This window comes from Esox lucius, chromosome 16 (genome assembly GCF_011004845.1).
Source record: "Esox lucius isolate fEsoLuc1 chromosome 16, fEsoLuc1.pri, whole genome shotgun sequence".
Taxonomy (NCBI): Eukaryota; Metazoa; Chordata; class Actinopteri; order Esociformes; family Esocidae; genus Esox; species Esox lucius.
Genome location: NC_047584.1, coordinates 21554207 through 21570354, shown reverse-complemented (window position 1 = coordinate 21570354; position 16148 = coordinate 21554207). Strand labels below are relative to the sequence as shown.

At 40.3% G+C, this 16148-nt stretch overlaps 1 long non-coding RNA gene across 2 annotated transcripts; it reads right to left on the bottom strand.

The window, feature by feature from the left end:
- Positions 1 to 5669: 5669 nt before the first annotated feature.
- On the bottom strand, positions 5670 to 7337 carry LOC105016196. Of its 2 annotated transcripts, none has more exons than XR_828452.3 (3): positions 7222 to 7337; positions 6960 to 7087; positions 5670 to 6697 (listed from the first exon to the last, which is right to left on the bottom strand). It is a non-coding gene; the product is annotated as an uncharacterized LOC105016196 (long non-coding RNA). The 2 variants fall into 2 exon arrangements; XR_828451.3 differs by having other exon boundaries at positions 5671 to 6697; positions 7227 to 7337.
- Between the last annotated feature and the right edge of the window lie 8811 nt (positions 7338 to 16148).

Genomic DNA, 16148 nt, shown 5'->3' with positions numbered 1-16148 from the left:
AAGTCAGATTCTGGAAGATCGAAGTTTATTGTATTAATTGAAATTACTGAATATCTGACAATCAATCAATCAATCAAATTGATTGTCACAAAGTGCTTTACAGAGACACCCAGCCTTAAACCCCAAGGAGCAAACAACAGTAGTGTTGAATTTCAGTGGCTAGGAAAATCTCCCTAAGAAGGCCAAATTTTAGGAAGAAACCTAGGACCCAGGCTTAGAGGGGTGACCAGTCCTCTTCTGGCTGTGCCGGGTGAGATATTAAGAGTCCAATTGGAATAATTAATACATTTCTCTGGGCTAAATCCAGAGGCTATTTGATTTTAGAAGTATTACCAGGTGGACAAGGACAGGGACAGCAACGGGCCCCCCAAACCAGGTAATCCGCAGGTGTGGACCAGGACCTCATCTCCTCCTAAAATTTAAAACTGGAGAAAACTGAGAAAAGTTAGAAGTGCATTCCTCATATCCCCCAGCACAATAATATAGCAGCGTAACACCTTGGAACTGACAGACCTTTAGCCTGTAATGTAGAGATGTAGCCCAATCATATTGAAGTAAAAAGAAATGGTTTAGAATCCCATTCCGTTTTTGGCCAGCTATGTAAACTCTAACGTTGACTGATCCCGCAAAAGGTGTTCAGTTTGTGATAGGCTATTCCTATTTGTTTTCCAATGCCTCTTAATATGAAAGTAATTGAAAAGTAATCCAAAGAAATCAGATTATGTTACTGAGTTTGAGTAATCAAAAAGTTACGTTACTGATTACAAATGTGGACAGGTAACTTGTAACTGTAACGGATTACATTTAAAAAGTAACCTACCCAACCCTGACAGTATATAGTGTAATTTTGTGTTTATTCCTTTTTATGTAGTATTTATTAGTTTTTTTTCTGTTCATATGTTTTTTGCATTATTTATGCAGTTCTGTGTGTTGTCCTGACTGCTTTCAACTGAATGCCTGGGGCCAGGTCGTCATTGGGAATGAGAATTGGTCTTACCTCAAACCATAACCAGTAAAACAGCAATCTTCAAAGGTTAATGTTAAAAATGAAAAGACCAATCTAACATTCACTCACAACAATAACATTGTTGCAAAGATGGACTTGCAAACTACAGGATTAGAGTGAGCCCATTCATTATGTAATAAAGTGCTTATTCATCAAAAAGTTGATACCTAGCTAACATTAGTTCACACTGCTAGCATCAGGACCGAATGCTAATGTGAATGTGAGGCATCCCGTCAGACTAAGATACACTGGCATCATCAAGTCGTTAAGTTTAACATCTTCTGACCACTGAATTTAGATGGATAACACCCATTAACAGGCTTCAGTGTGTATGTATGGTACAGTGACATTATTAAAGCAGACTAACAAGATCATAGTAATAATCAGCACAATGTGGCTTCTGAAGCACAAATCCGTTGCCTCTCCGGTTCGCGCTGCTCAGTCAACCAGAAAGTCTGGACCTCACCGTATATAGTGTAATTTTGTGTTTATTCCTTTTTTATATAGTATATATATATATATTATTTTTTCTGTTCATATGTTTTTAGCATTATTTATGCAGTTCAGCTGTGTTGTCCTGACCACTTTCAACTGAATGCCTGGGGCCAGGTCGTCATTGGGAATGAGAATTGGTTCTCAACTGAATTTCGGGGGTTTATATAAAGAAGGTAAATAAAACTAGTCACAGACAGACAATCACCTGAGCACAGCTTCATGTTGCAGCTTGTCATTCCCACTGATAGGTACAATATTCAATCACCATGGGATGAAATAGCTGAGGAAATAGCTGGAAAGGTAATACAACTTTATTGCTTTTTAAAAATCCATGTCCTTCAAATACAGTGACAGTTTGTACCTTTTGAGTAAATGGCTCTAAGCCATTTATTCCTTCAACTAATTGCAAATGTTACATGTACATTTACAAAGGTTATTTGGGTTGTTTTGACCATATTATGATTCAAATTTGCTATTCTATTTTTGTTTTTGTTCATAATTGTCCATTCTAGCCATTTTATGTCTATGATTTTGTCAGATAATGTCTGTTCTGATTGTTGTCTGTCCATTTTTATGGCCTTCATAGTTTAGAACTATTACTCAGAGTAAAGGATAAACTCAAAATGTAATCTTTAATTAAAATGTTCATCCTCATGCACATTTTTGTGTGTGTATGTAGGCTATATATGCATGTTTCACAAAAAGCCCTCTCACCAAAAACATGGCCACCCCTTGCATGGCAAACACACTCAGCCTCTCCAATATTTCTGCCACAGATATGTACAGGAAGCCAACTTTCACTAGAGCGAGCTTTGATCGCTCCTTTGTAAGGAGAGTCAGTGAGCAAATGAATGAAAACAACTGATTTAGCTTATTATGTGAAGATTACTCTATGTTCTAACTCTGATGTAGCATGGGTAATGTAGGAATGATCTTAGTTGTTACATAGAATGACTACGTATGATGTAACTGCCACTATTCCTAGGGGTTTGGCATTCCGTGTTTAGGCATACCATATATCTATTTCTCCGTTTCCATGGAGACAGATAAGGTACTAGACACGAAAATCCTGGGACGTTGCTTTATAACACAAGCTACCCCAAGGTCAATTGTTAGATGGTGGGAATCAGCAGAGAGAGAGAGAAACTAACACTGGTGAGAGCTGTGATTGTATCTGGAGACATGTGCATGTACTATGACTGCTGAATAGACATTGAAGAAGCATCTATCCCTGATTCATTCTTTCACCTGTGCAGATCTACATGAACAACTATTAGCCTAATGGTTAACAATATGTAGATCTAACAGTCTGGCGCTGCGAGTTGGATTGAAAACACACTCCGCGTGCTGTCAGCTAATTCTGGAGCCAAGACCGAGACTATTGTTTTTAGAAACATAAATGCCCATTATTAATTTGATGCCATGTGTGACAGGGGAATGTGTGACAGGGGCATGTTTACCACTGTGTTGCATCACCTCTCCTTTTAACATCACTCTGTAAGCGTTTGTGAACTGAGGAGACCAATTGCTGTCATTTTGAAAGTGAAATGTATTCCCATTCTTGCTTGATACCGGATTCCAGCTGCTCAGGGTCTCCTTTGTTATATTTTTTTGCTGTTAACTTCCTCACATAACAATTCCAGTGATTTAATTCTGGCATTGGCAAATTTCTCTATCTTCTCAGCTACCATTCGAATATCATTAGGAGCAAAACCTACACCTACCATGGTAAAGCTAGAAAGAATAACCTGAGTAGTTTTGGTGAATTACATTCTAGACAAAGCATTGGAATCACTGGAATGTGCATAGTGCCTGAATCGGTGTTGACTATGGTTGGGGGCCTTGGTGATTTATGTATATAACAGAAACCAGAGAGGAGTGAACTACAATACCAGGAAGCCCAAACCCCAGATTACATGATCCTGTCCAATTTCCAGGCATCATAGCGTAAACTCTCATTCCACATCCAGCAGGTGTTGTTTAGAGTACTCAGATTGATAACATCTGTTGCATTGATCATAATTGTACTGTTGCACACACTTCTACCAACAAAAACACCCCCCAATCTCAAACAGAGGCTTCCCTGAACAATGTAAGGTAGAGATGTAGTGTGATTCTGGCCAAGAAGGGTCCGAGTTCATGGAACCAGTATGTGTTAAAGGGTTCAGCTATTATAGTGATCCCTGTCACGTGAGATGTAGGCATTAGCATACACACACAACATTGTCCCAGCAACTTTATGGGCGTACTGTAATGCAGTGTTTTGATGAACAGATTGAACCTGTGAAAACACCACACACATGAGAATAGCAACTTACAATCTCGATGAATATCACCCTATATTCTATGGCATAATATCCTACTTTATTGTTCTAGTAGCCAAATCATCTGTAATGTTTGAAAAAAAGGTCAGGACAGGAGCTCCAGGTAGGACTGAGCCCTACACACAGTGCAATCGCAGTCTTAGTTGCCGGCCTGGGCCTGTGATGAGGGGCTCTCGAGTCCGCTGGTCAGTTAAGTATCTTGGGACCCAGTGTTCGTAGGTTACTTTGTGTTTCTAAAGATCCGCTTTCATGCTTCTTCGCCCAAGACCTCCTAGTGTATTCAGATCTCTAGTCTTTGCGTCTCATCATGTTGAATATTTCTGCAGTGTCTGTATCCATCTAGTTTTGCCCTGTATCTTAACAGCAGATCTAGTCACAAGCAATATCTGATAAGGACCTACCCATGAACAACTATTAGCCTAACAGTTAACAATACGTAGATGTAACAGTCCTAACTCTGATGTAGCATCAGTTATGTAGCATGTAAGTTCTAACTCTGATGTACCATGTACTGTATGTTCCAACACTGATGTAGCATGAGTTATGTAGCATGTATGTTCTAACACTGATGTAGCATGTGTAATGTAGCATGTATGTTCTAACGCTGATGTAGCATGGGTAATGTAGCATGTATGTTCTAACTCTGATGTAGCATGAGGTATGTAGCATGTATGTTGTAATTTTGATGTAGCAATGGTAATGTAGCATGTATGTTCTAACTCTGATGTAGCATTTGTTATGTAACATGTACTGTATGCTCCAACTCTGATGTAGCATGGGTAATGTGGCATGTATGTTCTAATGCTGATGTAGCTTGGTAGTATAGCATGTATGTTCTAACGCTGATGTAGCATGGGTAGTGTAGCATGTATGTTCTAACTCTGATGTAGCATTGGTTATGTTACATGTACTGTATGTTCCAACTCTGATGTAGCAGGGGTAATGTAGCATGTATGCTTTTATAGTATTAGCCCTGTCCCATGATGTGTCTCAAGCTCCCTCCTTTTCCCCATCACCTTCTTCCCTGTTTGTGCATTCAGCAGAAAAACTCCTCTCATTACTTATAACCAGTACAGCCCAATCAGGAATTAACATATCTCATTATGGCTCAATCATGAACTAGATATCTCATTAGCTGCCATGTGGATGAGTGGCCAACTCATCGGAAGTGTGTGCTCTTTTTTCCCAACAACTTACTGATGAGGATACCACGGGGTTGGAGAAAAAGCTTACTGACCGTCTATGTACAGAAACTCGGATTTTCTTATTTTGTTTAAGGGTATGTTTTAAACAAGCCTATCACAGGACACTGCTGTCTCAACCAGGTCTGTAGTTTAGCAGATTGTTTTCCAACCACCTCATTGGCAGTCATGAAACAGCACAGCAGCATCTACTATTTGAGACACTTCACACTTCACTACACATGACCCCTGAACTCCCTGGAGCAGCAGTGAGAGGTTGAGGGGGAGGAGTAGAGTGAAAGAGCCAGAGGTCCCTGGCTCAACACCCCCTTTCTCTCTTTGCGTGCCTCTGCTCTCTGCCCTGGCCTTGCTCCACCACCTGTGGGTTGGGCAGCGCCTTGCTAGCAGTATAGCCTCCATCTCTTCTCTCTCAAGAGGTGCAGAGGCTGGTATTCCCTCCTCTTCTGCCTGCCCCGACTTGACCCTGCCAACTACCCGCCCACGTGAGAGCCCCCTCCCACCCCCCCGAGCTGTAATAGCTCAAGGCTGTGTGTGGTGCGTCACAAGTGAGAGAGGTCTGGTCCCTGTGTGCTGGTGTGTACTGGCTAAATGAGTGTGGGTGTTCTTCTGGGAGGGAGCTTTGTCTTAGAAACAATCCTCTGTAATATCAAACAGAAATTGATCAAAGGAGGTCAGAGGGGAATTATTGCTCAGTAGTAATACTACAAACAGAATGAATGGGGTAACTTCCTGAATTATTCAGTTTATTTTTATTTTGAAAGTGGCAATTGATGAGGGTAATCAAATCCGGAGTAGCTCACATTCAAATTGCACATAGTATATTGCACCAATGAATGGGTCCTGGTCAATACTACTACACTGTACAGTGAATGGTGTATTATTTGGGACAGGGTTCCAGTAGTGATCATCAAGGATGATTATCTCATGATTGCCAGATTGCCATTCAAACAGGATCTGAAGATGGAGATCCAACAACCTACATACCCTACTAACCAGCCAGCCTGCTAACCAGCCAACCAGTGGGTCTCACACAATGTTGAGGCTAGATTATAATTATCGTGTACTTCCATCTAATCAACCATTGAAATGTTTTTTATGCTTTAGCAAAAAAAAAAAAAACACTCCTCTCACTTTTTATATTTTACCATCTCATCAAGAGTGAGTGTCTTGGAGAAAATGAAGAGAAGCAAATATGATATGTATAAATGGAACTTGGAGAGGACAAAATACACATGAATGCACTTCTCACAGCTTGCTCCTATCAGATACATCTCTTTCCATCTCTACCTTATATAAAAAAAGAGATTTACATACAAATATTCTTTATTGCATTATCCCCGTCTGTCTCTCAGTCTCCTGTTGACCAGATACAGTCTATTTATGTGGGATGATGATGAGCAGGGACTTGGGCTGCTGAGGATGGACCCACTTCTTCTGGAGCTGTCAGATTTGAGGCTGTCCTTGTTGGGAGTGGAACATCCTTGTTTGGACTTTTAAATGAATGACACCGTCTTGAATCTTGACTATTACCACTTCTAAATGGCTCATGAGCGCAGCGGTTTCATTTCTTCAGGTCCGGAAGTGGTGGGATGACTGCTTTGTTGTTGTTTCAATCCCAGATTGCTCCAAATAATTGGAATACAGAATTTCAGGGTCACTGAAATGGGAAACTGGAGAGAAACATACAATATAATGATGCACTGCTTTTCAGGGCTATCTACCAAACAAAGGAAATTGAATACTTTGGGTTTTACTCCATTTATTTTTAACCGAACAAAACCTTAGACCTTCATTTCTGCTCTCCATTAGCCTATTTTTGACAACCAGTTCTTTAAAATTGAGGTTGACAATAATTTCCATTGTTCCTATCTACCATATAATGTTAATAACATACAATTAAAGCTACAGTTTGTCAGTTCATCCATCCTTTACCTTTGGCTAATTGTTTGCTCAAACAGCAGTGCGGAACGGGGAAGAGACTGAGTTCTTATGGGACACACTACTGTGGACTGCTTTTGACCAAATGACAATACTTTATCAAGGTTCAAGGAGGCAACACCCTGCACACAAAAAAGTACATTCAGGACAGTCAATAAATACAGGTAGGAAATGTACGACTCATGCAATATTAACTTCCATTACCCGAGAAATAAATTGCAAGAATATACACGGCATGTAAATACAGGTTATGTACTTTACTGTATTTGTAGACCCTAAAAATCCCTCGCAGGATGGTTTTGGTTTGTGGTCTGCCTGATACGCTGTACACAGCAGCATGTTCAGTCAAGAGCTGTAGGCCTGGCCACAGTAGTCAGCTGTGTGACATCAGTCTGATTGGAGGCGTGGCCACTCCAGGATGTGACAACGAACAATTAAGCTTCTATTGTCGCCCACAATGAGCTTTCGGCAAGACATTGTATGCTGGATGAATGGACTGGAGTTATATAATTACATCAATATGTGGCTGTGAGTTAACAATGACCGTGCTTCCCTTAATGGCAACTTAATTATAAAGGAATGCTTGTTCTGAGCTGTGTGTTGCAACTCTTTTAGCTCTCCCATGCACACACTCACACCACACAAATACAAACATATTTTGAATACTTTATCTTCAGATATTTTCACACAGACTCATGCGCACACAAACACTAACACACACAGTCTTGTATTTGTAGCCTTTTGGGGACCGGAAAACATCCATGTTCCTTAACACTTAACACTTCCTTAACCCCAACATAATCCTAAACTTACCCTCAATTACCCTGTGCTAAATTTAAATGTACTTTCAGAAAGGATTCAAACATTACAAACGTCATTAGGCGCATCGACACTCAGGGAGTGTCAATAACTCTCCATTGATACCAAGAGGTAGAGGCCGAGTGGTTAGCAGAATCCAGTGAGTTTCCCCACTGGCCTGAGGCAAGCCAGTTGTGCCCTAGTTGCATCCGTCTGATACCAAGGCATGTTGTCCTCCATGTGGGAACAGTTAAGACTCCTCCTGAATGCCAGGACGTTGTCCTCTGTGTCCATGGGTGTTCCCAATAGGCAAGAGAAAACAGCTAATTCCCTAACCACAGTGTTGTCACTTAACATTTTCAACAGGTAGGTCAGTCTGGTAGCAGTACATACCCACTTGATATTTAGGGTATTCAAAACCCCTCATTTTAGCTCATAAAGATAACATCACCTGTGGTGCAAAAATAAAATATAGACTCAAAGGCTTTTCAATTCATCCAGCACTAGAGTGAGGGGAAGCAGTAGACATGCAGTCACCTCTCCTTGATTTAATAAATTAATAAAAATCATGAATTCCCTTTAGACATTCTCATTTACATCAACAAACAGGGAAGCGCTATGGGTTAACTTCCTTGCTCAGGGACAGAACCATGGTTTCCAGCTAGCCGCCTCAGGGATTCAATGTTGCAACTCTGGTTCCTGCATTACTCCACTGCTGACAAAGGCAGAAACATATGTTACGTTTAATATAATTGTTTTGTTTTTATTAAACAATCCTAATCAATAGCCCTAATTAACTGTCAAGGTAAGTTAATAAACATTCTGTTAACTGTCAAGGTAAGGTGTGTTTCCACCTTAATTTCAAAACATATAACGTGGAAGAATGCAGTCAAGAATAGTTTAGATGTTTGTCTGTAACACTGACTCTCCAAGTGAAACTGTCAGGTGGCACTGTGCACACACGCAACACAGACAGTCTGCCAGGCCGCTGGTCCTCTAAACTGAACACTCTGGATCTAACCTACAAGATATCCGCCAAGCCCAAATCACACTATTTGCCTTAAACTGGGAGTCTGGCTGCGGTCAGATCTGCATGCAATGGCTGCACCAAACAGAAACCTTTCCCCAAACAGTCCAGACCCCCTCCTGATCCCTTCACTCCTCCTCAACTTTTCCTTCACAACAAAATCAGAATATTCCATTAAGAGCACTTGCTTGCCACCGTCCAACCAAAGTTCTCCCATTCACTGGAGCTCTCTCTCAAGCACACTGATTATGGGCAACTTTGTCCCCAATCCACAACCAGTTGCTATTTATTACTGTTGCGCACATTACCACGTCCCTCTGTCTGGAGCCCTATCTCCTCCAGTGAGCAACATGCTCCCTTTTACCAAAACAACTTCCCCTCACAGAAAACGTTTTCATTGGCTATGTTGACCGGGTGGTCTGTACCTAGTCAAATGCCATTTATTAGTAACATGCTATTTACAGGTTCAGTCATCCAGGCATGAGTTGTCCCACGTAGATTATGCCATGATGCCTAATAAAGTGAATGATTGTGTAAGGCTGAGCCAATAATGGAACACCATCCTATTTAGTGCACTTCTTTTGAAAAGAGTCCTAAGGCCCCTGTACACAGGGAATCGGGTGCCGTTTGGGATACATTATTTTTCTACCCGTTCCTAATTAGACAAGATAGTCTTTATGAAATGTGTGTAAATGACCAGCTAGATTGCCATATTAATGTTCATCTGTGTGCATCGTCAACAGCCACTTACTCAACCACTGGAAGGTTTTATAACATTATATCATTAACCATGGCCGAAAAGAACATCTTAAGTACAGGACCGATTTGTTGCCATCCAGTTATGTTATATTACCCTTGATTAGATTTGAATTAGAGCAGAAACTGTGTGCGCGTCCTAAAAGGTCCTCTTTTCTGTGCACTGAAGATGGTGGGTAGATACGTTTCTATTATCTTGGATTGACGTTCAGCTACAGAAATGATACATACACTATTTCTCCTAGTGAACATCAAGTTAATGCAGAAGCAGTGGCTGTTTTATGATATACCATTTTATGCCTCATTGGACGCGGAAATTGGTAAAGATAGTTTTTACTTAAAGAGCAGAGGATGGGATTCAGACGCCTGATGCAGCAGTATATGGTGCACCAGAGGCAGTGGTTTAGACCCCTGGACCACCCTGAGCCACACGAGCAGTGAATTAAAGTGAATGTCAGAGACTAACATCCACTCTGCCTGCACAAGCTCAGATGAGTGTACATACACTCACCTGTTCACACACACAAATACTGCAAGCGACTGGGCACAATCCAGGATAGAATACACAGCAGAACTGGCCCGCACAGTCAGGAATATGGCACAGCACAACACTAACTGAATAAAGGGAAATGCAGTTGGGTTTGGAGACATCAATGTGCTATCAAATCACATTCCTCTCTGATTCAGTCAGGCCGAGATGAGACTGGAGATTAGACTGGAGATGAGCCGTAGGTTATACCCTTCTCTGAAGTCCGGCATACTGATAGGGTGTGTATGTGTGCCTGGGATAGCCTGTGAGTGGGTGAGTGTTTACATTTGAGCGTGTTGACCGTGTGTGTCTCTACATATGTGTGTGTGTGTGTGTGTGCGTGCAAATGTGTGGCCCATGTTGAGGAGCAGGCGGGAGGCTTAGGCTCTGGTGGTGTGTGTGTGTGTGTAGAAGGGAAGATCTAATGTGTGTGTCTGGGTGTGTGAGAGAGAGTACAAGGACCTAATATGCGTTCCATAATGAAAGCTCTCGGGGGGGGATCGGTGGAGCTGCTTAACCGGCTTTGTGGACTCCATTCAATCATAATCGGTTGAGTCCCAAATGCCAACCCATTAACTTCGTAGTGCACTGCCTATGTGTCCGTAGGACCTCTGGTCAAATCTAATGCATTTCACAGGGAAGAGGCTGGCATTTGGGACTCGGACAGTTATGAAATGCTGGGGGAAAGATGAGAAAGGAATGACCAGCCAGGTAGAGGAAGCGAAATAAGAGAACATTTAGTACTTTTTTTTTTTTTTACTTCTAGCTTTTTCATTTCAGACACTAATATTTAGATCAGTTGAGGTTATCACACAAGCTGATGTAGGAATATATATGGCTAGCAGTGGGATATTGACGGTTGAGTCACAAATGGCACCCTACTTACAGCAATAAAATGCAAATTAATTACTTAAAAATAATACAATGTGATTTTCTGGATTTTTGTTTTAGATTCTGTCACCCACAGTTGAAGAGTACCTACGATAAAAAGATACAGACTTCTACATGCTTTGTAAGTGGGAAAACCTGCAAAATCGGCAGTGTATCAAATACTTGTTCTCCCCACTGTATGTAGTACCCTACTTTTAACCAGGGCCAGTGATTAAAAGTAGTGCACTTTAGTAGGGAAAGTGCCGTTTGGGACATAAGCTACAAAATGTTCAGTCAAGTCAGGAATGACTGGCAGCCTTAATGTAGATAAGCAAAAACTTGATAAAAACTGTGTTTTATTTATATTAACCCTGCTAAATTACACTACAATGGCATTACCTTCAAAACTCTTTGGAGGATAACATGCCTCTTTATGAAAATGGAGAACACATTGGGAGAGACAGTCCTTCATTTTTTATATTTCCAGATCCTTGAACTTCATGAACTTGATCAGTTCAATCCTAACCAGAAACACCAGAAGTTTTCAGTATGGTTAAAGTACAGCAACTGACATGAAATTGTGAGTGCTCATAGTCATTATTCTGGCTAAAGAATAATGACTATGAGTACTCTATACAAGGGTGCCAACAATTTTGATACCTGTCCTTTTGAGATTTTATTGAATAAATTCTCTAAGAAAATGTATTATAAAGAATTTACTTCACATTCTGTTTTGGGCTAACAGTACAGCAGTGTTTTGATTTCATACAGTATTTCCTTCTCATCTTTATCAAGGGTGCCAATAATGTTGGCGGAGACTGAGTGTTTTTGATCGCAAACCTGATAAGGGTTAAAAGAACCATGGTATTTTTTGCTGAGTGCTGTCTAAGAGATCAGGAGAGATTTATGTTATGTCAAATTGAGCCTTCAACCCTGCTTTCATGAGAACGGTGTGAGTCAATCACCACAGCTAAAACCATTTAAGTTCATTTACATTCCACTGTGACCATCATCCTTCATATCACCTAAAATCCATATACTTTGTCACGGCGGCGAGTGTGTGAGTGGAGAAGCCAGGCGTTGATGGATCGTTTCCATCACACTCTATTACCATCTTAAGGTAAGTGATTTGACTCTGTGCAGGGCAGGAGGCTCACAAAATGCAGATCTGGCTGGCTAGCATACAGTATTGGATTTCCAATGATAATGCCATAAAATGTCATCTTTGAGAGAAGGGCTGCATCTGTCATGCACATGCTGGTGTCAGACATAGTGACTTCATTATTGGTCTCTCCTGTGTTATCTAACAGGGCTGTGTGAGGTGGAGCTATGTGTGTGTTTGTGTGGGTCCTTCATTGTTATTGTAATTTACTGAGATTCTGTCTGACTACAGTCTAATGGGCACTTTTAGCCAGTTCTAATTAGCTCTCTACCCCACCCCCTTGGCCTTCACCTTTTTAATGTTTGCCAATAGGAACGTGCAGATACTTTTCATATAGCCAAACATTTCTAAGGCGAGTGTTAGGGAATTGATGTCTACCTGTGCCAAGACGTTTTAAGAGATGTGTTTTAAAGCCAAATTGTTCATCAAGGTTTCCAAATGTACCAACTACAAGCGGTTTAAAAATACATACTTAGTTAGTGTTTTATAACCAAGTATTCAAAAACATTCACCATGGTTTTAGTGTGCACAGCGTAAGATCCTGCAGACGAAACTTCATGTGAACACATTTGACTTCTCATAGAGATGAGGGTTAAGAGGTCAAGACCAAAGTGAGCATCACAAACCCTGGGCTGTGGGGAGGGACAGCAGGGCACCGAATGGACATACAGAACAAAAAAGTAAGACTAAGGAACACACCTTTAAATATTGTATTGATTTTATTCATATTAAATTAAAAATATATTTTTGACAGATTCATGTACCAAAACTGTGGGAAAAAAGTTTTTAAATGCCATAGCCTTGGAAATGGTAAACCTTCAGTTGGAAGAAGCGCTGAAGTTCATTCAGACAATAACATACTGCAAAGCAAATGGATGGAAAGAAAAGAGCAGTGCTGTCATCTGGGGAATCTCATCAAGCAATAACAGCTTTGATCTAACATCTCTGGCTGATGCTCGGCCTAGAACGAGTGACAGGACTGGACATTTTGAGACTGCATTCAGAGAAGTCCATAAAGGCATAACCACAAACCAAATAAATTACCCAACCAATATCCAGATAAATTAACAGACTGATGTCAATTAAAATCTACAGTAAATTCCTGCAAAAATATTTACCCAAAGCCATGTACCCTCAGAGCACAGGTGTCAGGGACCTTCACATCTGTCTGGGTATACTAGTCTACCTAGCATCATGTGAAGTGACCTGCGCTTGTTGTGGCTGCCCAAGAAGAGCAAAGGCTTGTTGGGTTTGTCAATAAACTGAATCTGTCGGTATAGTATGTATGCATTATCCAATGCCCATAGTGGTTCCTTGGACCTTTTGATAGAAAGGAAATGTTTAGGCAAACTGGTTTATCTAATATGAAAGGATAATATGAGGAAGAAAAATACAGTGAGAGTGAGGGAGACAGTAAATACAGGATAAAGAGTAACTCAGTATTGCAACAGGGCCTCAATATCTCCAATGGGTGCATGAGTTTTGTACAAAATCTAAAAATGGCTAGACGGCGAGATGGAGAGGCGACTGAAAGATAGAGGTACACCCAAATAAAGGAAAAAGCACCTCGGAACCATGAGCTAGAGCAGAGGCTTTTAAAACACAAAGTCCACCAAGTTGTGCTAAATACAGTTAAGAGGAAAACCGTGGGGGACTACAAAACCTGCAAGCTTTTTAAAATCTGAATTCACTGTTCATATTACATATATATACAGAAATAAAAACCAACAACAAAACCGATCACACACAATAATATTTAACAAAAGAAAAACAGTAATATGCCCGGGATGAAACCAAAATGGAACCATAGCCAAAAGCATTGTTCACCCTCTATTTACAAATGCACCTGGCCAACTCTTCCACTATCTATAAAAATATTATTCACATTTTCTTGGTTGAATAACAGTAGTAAAATTAGGAACAACTATTCTGCGTTATGTCATAAAAAGAAACCCCCGCCCCCCCATATTAGTTTAGTCTCACCATCAATTCACCCTGTATTGTAAACTGTGCTTACGCAACTACTGCTGCCTTCTGTGGTTATAAAGGAAGGAATATACCATAATACCCCATTAAAATGAGCTGAGTGTTACAAAAGTACAGCTGCTTGTCTTATATGATGAATTCGATGGAACAGAGATGCGTATTCACTAAAACAATAAAGCAAGTTTTAAGCTATGAGATGTACTGTGTCCTCGCTTCCATTCAGTATTCACTTCAATACGTTCAATACTAAATCCTATCTATGAGGAATGGAGTACACCAGACCATGGACAAATAGCAAGGCTTATTGGATCAAACTGTACATATCGACACCTTTACAATTGCAAAACTTGACCGTAGAAAGTAATATTTCACACTGTTAAAAATTACAGGAACAGCTTCCATCACGTACCGTAGATTTTTACTCCAAGTTGTGTATCTAGGACTGGACCCAGTTTGGAGTGACAATGAGATACAAAAGCATGAAAGGGGCCTTCTCTACAATGTCTGTGGCCCCTCTCACACCAACACAGTTAAAGAAACTAAAATATATATTGCCATAATGAAGCCCCCAATGAGAGAGTAAGAAACATTGCCATCAACACAATATACAATACTCTTACAAATGTCATGGTTACATCTGTTTGGATTATTATACCCCAAAACCATAAATACAGTAGTAGCTGAACCAAATGGGACACTTTCAACATTGGTGATTAAAACGTGTGTGCAATATCAGTGTCGAAAGGAGAGAATATTTGTGCTCGTTTTTTTTACATAAACAGTTTCACTAAAGCGACTGTCGAAGACAAAGTTCGTTAAAGTATTATGACACAACAACTTCTGAAACTCCTCATCACACACTTAAGTGTGGTATTGTTTAGTTTGCTCTTCATCTGGTTTACAGCTGTTAGTTTTAAATACACACAACTCCTCTTCAACATCAGTGTTTGCTACATACATTTCTTTAGTCTTCTCTTTTAGGTGAATTAAAACTCCAGTGTCTGCTTCTCAGAAACCCTATTGAAACATTTATATTGTGACAGTGATGGAATGCTAATATCTCTGTCCTTTAACCTGCTCAAGATTAGAAACTATTGCCTATTTGCCAGTATTTCTCTATGCCATGTTGGTTGGTGATTTTCTTTGACATGATTTCCCCACAGAACAGAAAGAGAAGCTGATACAAGGAAAGCTAGGCATCCTGCTAAGCTGAAATTCCCTTTTGATCCAATGCTGGGGATTTTAAAAGCATGGGCCAGGTAGCAAACAACACCAGTAAGGGTGTCATGTAAGAATTCATGTAAGAATCGGCCACTGTTTCCATTCAAATGAAATACCTATAATTATTAAAAATACCAATGCATTGTGGTATAGTAGTAGTAGTTTTCCTGCCTTAAAATGGTAATGAAGTTACCATGCAGCTTTTCTATGTAGATATTGTGTGGCTCCATATCAGTAGACTGGTTGTAGGCCAGTACATTATTTCCTAGACTGCTGATTGGCCAGTTCAAACCTGTTTAAAAAAGAAGTCTAGGCTTTGGACACATACTGTTAACTGGAAGTTAGAATGTCAGTGCAGTTACTTTAAGGTATATATTTTTCCCCATATATGTTTTCTACAACCAGGCTTAAGTGTTCTGTAGCTTGTCTTTCCACTGACCAATGAGATCCATCGTTATTCCACCCAACATTGCTCTCATAGGCTTTCATTGCATGAACATGTTGATGATCATAGTCTGAGGGAAAACACACCGGTAATCTCTCAAACTAACATCCACGAAGGGCTGTCACGATTATGACATTTTAGTTGACGATTAATTGTTGCACAAATAATTGCGATTAACAATTACATTTTCTATATTGTAAATGTTACGCCATTATAACAGTGTAAGCCTAACAATATTGTAAAAATACACATGGAGGATCTGGAGATGGCTCTTCAGATTTGTGATGTTTGAGCTTCTGACCGCCACCTCTTTCAATTTGGCTTAAAACCCAAATCCTCTCAGAGCGGTGCAGTTGTGTTTGGCTTTGGATCTACCACTAAATCAAAGT